General features: G+C 45.0%; 1 protein-coding gene across 3 annotated transcripts in view; it reads left to right on the top strand.

The window, feature by feature from the left end:
- Positions 1-4,092: 4,092 nt before the first annotated feature.
- Positions 4,093-6,000, top strand: part of Fam135a (family with sequence similarity 135 member A) — an 86,721-nt gene continuing 84,813 nt past the window's right edge. For 2 of the 3 annotated variants that reach the window (XM_052193039.1, XM_052193042.1), the window contains exons 1-2: positions 4,093-4,363; positions 5,699-5,787. The gene's annotated coding sequence lies outside the window, so the exon portion shown is untranslated. The remainder of the gene's footprint in view (positions 4,364-5,698; positions 5,788-6,000) is intronic. The other variant, XM_052193041.1, reaches the window with a different exon arrangement.

Genomic DNA, 6,000 nt, shown 5'->3' with positions numbered 1-6,000 from the left:
CAAGCATGCAGCAAATTCCCTTTTCAAGATGCTTCTACAAATACAACCACCCAGAAGTCAACAAGTTGCTCCTGACCCAGATTAGTTCAAATTGCATTTTTTGACTGAATAAATTAGAACAGGAACTTAAATAGCCTTTCAAGATGGAGCTGAATTTTCGTCAGCAGCCATGCTATCCTGAACCTGACCAACCCGGAGGCTAAGCATGGCTGCAGCCTTTCAAGATTTGGCTGGAAATTTTTAAAAAACCAAATTCCTGGTTTTCATGACACTGTATGTTTTTTTTTTCTCTGCACCATAGATAATAAATTCAGCAAATGTAATGTGATACATTTCAAAAATAAGAAAAAACATAAGGATAAACGTACTTGTAGTTGGCAATAAAGGAAATTAAGGCTAACGATAGCTGGAGTATAAAAGAGTAATTGTATTGTTGTGGCTTTTCTGGCTGCTGTGTTTATAATGGTGGTTCCAATGCAAAACCTAGAACTGTAAGGAACTTTTCTATAGAAAAGAATTTTAAATGTTTAATTTTGCATTCTATATGGACATTTGAGTTTAGAGTTGTAAGCATTTTTAAGTGACTGCAAGCAATGATTATAAATATTGTCCTAGAAACTCAATCTATTTAGGGAAAGAAATATTCAGAACACAGGTCTTCTTTTTTAAAGAGGTCTTTATAAGAATAAGTTTTCCAACACACCCATGAAGCAACTATTCAGTTTATAAATCAGAAAGCAGTAAACATTTTTATAAGGTCACAGGTTTTAGAAAACATTTCAACTTTTTAAATTAAGTAATGAACTCATGAAGTAACTGAAAAGAAGTATACAACTTTAAAATCTCTATAACTGAAAAAGGCAAGAACACTGAATTTTCATGTTAAACAAATATGAAAAGTGATACACATTTAAAAGGACAAGTTTTTATTTGATACAGGTAGAATGTTTTCTTTTATGCAGATTTTAATTCATAGTAAATTAGTGTTTAAATAAGTTTAAATTTGTTGCATGACTATTTTAGATAATATTCGCAGATACCTTCATGCATCAAATAATCTAAAGTTGACAGCCACCTTTATTTCCATTCACATTATGCTTTGAATGCCTTTCTCCAGGCTCACTAGAAGTAACACTCCTTTTTGGTCCACATCTGACTTTTCCTTGGAGTTGAAAATCATTTTGAAATAGAGAAGTATTTGGAAACGCAATCGGCACATGGAAATGAAATAGACAGGAGACACAGAAAAGTGTCCAGTACGACTGGGGCGGGGGGGGGGGGGGGGGGGGCTCTAGGCTTGGTAATCCATCCTGAGAAGACGCTGCCAATCCTAGATGGGGAGAGACAGATCTCTCACCAAGGGAAAGGGGAAGTGGGCAGAGGTCTGTTTGAGCTATGGTGAAGAAGGCGGTTCATCATGTTACCTGTGAAAAGCAGTCTGATGTGAGCCACAGATCCGTGGCTGGACCTGGCTAGGAGATCAGGACTAAGATAAGGCTTGAATCATAAAATATATGAGATAGTCTCTCTGGTGTGTTTGCTATTGAAAAGCTGGTGGTAATTAACACAAACACCACAGCACAAAACACCACCGTAAGCTCCAGGCACACGAAGAGGAGAATAAGTCATGAAGTCACACAGTTGCTGTCACTCGATACTGTATAATTACACTCTACAGGAGTGATTCAGAAGTGTGGTGGTGGGAGGGGCGTCTCCTGTCTGACAGCTTCTGATCCGAGCAAATGCTTTGTCACTTGGAAAACCCAAATAATCTGAGGTGCAATCCAGAAGTAACTGCTTGAAACCTTTCATACTGTATTGTAAAAAGCACTCTGTAGTTTAATCAATTGTGCAGTATCAAGGTTTTCTTGGTAATATATTATTAAAGCCTATGACACATGCAGTATAAAACTGCGTTTATTTTCTGTAGATTCCAATCTTCTCCTTTAACATGTTCACTAAGATCAAGTAGCAAAGTCTTCTTACTCCTCACCTATTTCCATTCAGCAACCAGATGCAAGTAACATTATTTGCTTAAAAAGAAATTCATTCATTTACTTATTGAGACAAGGTATCAGACTGTAGCCCAGGCTGATATACACCTTGAGAACCTTGAAACACAGTTGAGCACTTTCTTTTTAACTGGGAGATTGGTATGGTCACTGTCTTATACCATTCTTTTCCCAGTAAGACCACAGCCATTAAATCAAGAAGTAACATCACAATGTTATGAGGTAATAATATATTTGCCCTTTGGACCCATAAAGGACACTTAAGCTTCACTTTCCTCAGTCCCATATTTGCTGTTAAAGAAATATAACTTCCCCAAATACCTTACCATTGTGCACTGTGGGCACCTATCTTACTGGGTACGATTCTGTCTATAAATGGCAAGAGTGACTGTACCAGAAGGATCATTTATGCAAACATTATCATAGGATAACACAGGCATTCGAATCCTGTTTAAATTCTGTCCAAAAACTGAAGGAAAACCAATGGTTAAATCATATTTAACACTTGGCTTCAAAGGGCCTAAGGTCCAAGGCCACGTCACTACTGCCAAGTGAACAGAAAGGTTTTATTCATGCTTATCCTAGCAAATAAACACAATATTTTTCATTATTAACTATCTTAAAGCACATTATCAGTGGCATCATGTTCCCTCACATTATATCTAAGAGATACCACTCTCTGTTCTCCCAACTCATTTTTATCACAAGCTGTGTTCTCTCTTCCCCATTCATTTTATCTTGAGCTGTGTGAAGAGTTACCGCTCTGAGGGAAATTTTCAGCTGTAGCTGAAATTCCCAACTTTCCTTGAGTCACACACAGATGCTTGAACGAGCTATAAAATGTCCTGTTGGTGGCCCAACTTGAGACCCATCCATGGGCAACCACCAATCCCTGACACTATTAAGGATACTCTGTTATGCTTGCAGACAGGAGTCTAGCGTGGCTGTCCTCTGAGAGGCTCCACCCAGGAGATGATTCAAACAGAAGCAGAGACCTACAGACACAGTGCATGGAGCTTGGGGACTCTTATGGAAGGATAGGAGGAAAGACTGCAACCCTGAAGGGGAAAGGAACTCCACAAGTCCAACTAACCTGGACTCTCAGAGCTTGGAGCTCTCAGAGACTGAACACCATCCAAAGAGCATACACAGGCGAGACCTCGCCTCCTTCCTCCAGCATTTGTGCTAATGTGCAGCTTGGTTTTCCTGTGGGTCTCTAACTATTAGAGGGGGAGGATGGCTGCTATCCCAAAAGCTATTCCCTTTATGTGGGATATTTTGCTACCTGGGTTGCCTTGTCCTGCTTCAGTGGGAGTGGCCTAGCCTCACAGATGCTTGATGTTTTGGGGGGGAGGGGACATCCAGGAGGGCCTCCACCCACTCAAAGAAGGGGAGAGGGAATAGGGGAAGGATTGTGGGAGGGGATGATCTGGAGAGGGGGCACTGAGCAGGATGTAAAATAAATTTTAAAAAGTGTTCTGTTGGGACAGTGGGAAAGAAGAGAATGAAGTTAATCAATGAAGGAATGCTTTACATGGGCTTCTGTTAGTGAAACTTAAGACCTGAACGCTTCTGTTTAAGATGTCATCAATCAAGAAGCTAATGGATCAACATGCATGGATGGCCACACCATGAAAAGGCCATTAGCCACTGCTGGGGGCAGCACAGACCCCATTGCTCTACCAGGGGCGCAGGGATCAGCTCCAGCCCTGGCAGCAAGGAGAGTGGGCGTGGAGGGGAATGGATGACTTCAAGAGAAATCTCTTCAGTCTTCCACTGCCCTTTCGCGCCTCTGGGGACCCCTTTAACTTTTGATCAGTGGTTCACACAGTGCCCCCAGCTCCCACCCTGGCTGGGGCTCGCGCTTTTTATTGACGCAAGCCTCCCGTTCTCGCGGGAACTCGGGAACGGCGAGCCGGGAAGGGAGAACAAATCTTGAAATCTCGGTTGGCGCCGGCGGGCGGGGGCGCAGCAGCGGGGGCTCCTGGAGGGCGGGAGTTGGAGCCCAAGGGGGCGGGCCCTCGCCCCCAGAGAGGGCGGGGCGTTGCGGGAGGGGGAGGGGAGAGCGCCAGGGGCGGGGCCGCGGGCCGGGACCTGTTGATCGCAGGTAGCGCTCCCTGGCCGTGTTCCCTCGGGACCGCGGCGACTGCGCATGCTCGCTGGCGGCTCTGGGCCGGGAGCCGAGCGCCCGTGACGAACCGGCTCTCGGCTTTGCGGTGGTTGCGGGCGCTGCGTTGGCGATGTGAGCGGGCCCGGGGCGGGATGGTGCGGACCTGGGTAAGGACGCCTACCAGCCGGACGCAGAGCTCCTCCGTCTCACAGGCGCCAGCCGAGGCCGCGCGGGTTGAGAGGTGAGCCCCTCGCTGCCTGCGGGACTCCCAGCCCCGCGACTCGGGCCAGGTCCATCTCCCCCGCCGGGCCAGACAGGAAGCGGCCTCCTCGCCTCGTCCGCCTCCGGCGCCCTGGCCTCAGTCGGAGCCGGGTCCTGGGGCCCGCTGAAGGTCGGCGGGGACGCGAGGGGCGCGGCGCGCAGGCGGGTGCTCCCGGCTGGCCCTTGCCGCACGTCGCGCGCGGGGTCCAGCCTGCTCTCCGCTCGGCTCCATCGTGGCCGCCTGGCCCTTCGACCCTCATTCGCTTCCACCCGCGCCCGCGCGCCCTTTGGCCCCGGTGGTCCCCCGATGTCGGTCCAGCTCCGCGCTGGGTGCTTCCCTCGACTGTGCATCCTCAGTCGCTACCCTCTTGGCCGCCGCTGACCAGTTTTCTCGCAGTTAGCACTGTTTTCCCCTTGCACATCATTCCAGCTATTATGTTAGTTACTGACTTGTAGGAGGGTGGGCTTTTGGGCTTTTTTGTTCATTTTGTTGTTGATTGCGCCAGTGTTTCTGTGTTGAGCCTTGCCTTCAGAGTCCCTCTCCTGCCTCTTTGGTACCCCGGCACCTTGCTCTCTGTTTAGGAGCCCCCAACCTTCATACCGCAACGATTTCAGTTCTTTAATGTTGGTGTTTTGTTTTTTAATCCATAAAACTCCTTTTTTTCCTATTTGTATGGATGGAACCTCTTTTTCAGTCCATATGTTTTACTTTTTATTACATCCCTGAAGCGTTCTAATAACCTCCTGTCTCTTCTGCTTTCTACATAAGCTAGGGATATGCCTAGAATCCCTACTGAAGCCTCCAGAGCAGTTTCTTCATCTTTCTTCACCAGAGATTATCTAAAGAATGGCAGTTCACTTTATTGGATCCTGAAGAATTACATGTATCAGTCATGTTATGAGAAACAATCTGGCCATTTATAAAGAGTTAAGATTTGCCAGAAGTCAGTGCTCCAGTATATAACAGTTGTCCAGGAACAAATCTGAAATGAAATTTAACAAAAATTACTATATGAAATATATTGATTTGGTGTTTGGCTCTCACACTTACGGTTACATCGTTTTGAGCCTGTTCTATTTAATAAGTGCATACTGTTTCTGCTAACAAGAATAAGATAACTGCTGATTAAGAAAGAAGTATTGATCTTTTGATTTGGGCAAAAGAACTTAATACATTTGGGAGCTTTCCTTCCCTCCATTTTGATTCAAATCTAATTCAAATGAAGCTTCTGTTTCTGTTAATAATGGTTTAGTATCATATTATGGAAGCATCTGCTGAGACAATTATTTTTAGTAAAGTTTGCCTTTACTTTAGGGTTGAAGAGCAACTGGATTATGCATTTCATTCTGGAATCTCAAAGCAGCCTACAAACAATCAGTTCTTCCTTGTGTTATCTATGCCAGGTAGGACTTGCATTTTGTTTGTTTATTTGTTTGTTTTTTCTATTTCTATTTTTAGAAGAAAAATACCAAGGCTGGGGAGGAAAAGGAGTAGTTTGTTGTTCAGAGAGACTTACAAGTAAAAAGTAGAAAAACCCAGTGTTATTAAACTACACTTCTCTTAAAAGAGCTAGAGGGAATGACAAGTGAAGAGCATTTCCTAAGGTTTACATTTTT

This window comes from Apodemus sylvaticus, chromosome 9 (assembly GCF_947179515.1).
Source record: "Apodemus sylvaticus chromosome 9, mApoSyl1.1, whole genome shotgun sequence".
NCBI classification, from domain to species: domain Eukaryota; kingdom Metazoa; phylum Chordata; class Mammalia; order Rodentia; family Muridae; genus Apodemus; species Apodemus sylvaticus.
Note: the sequence above shows the minus strand (reverse complement) of the source record. Positions and strands in the feature narration are given on the sequence as shown.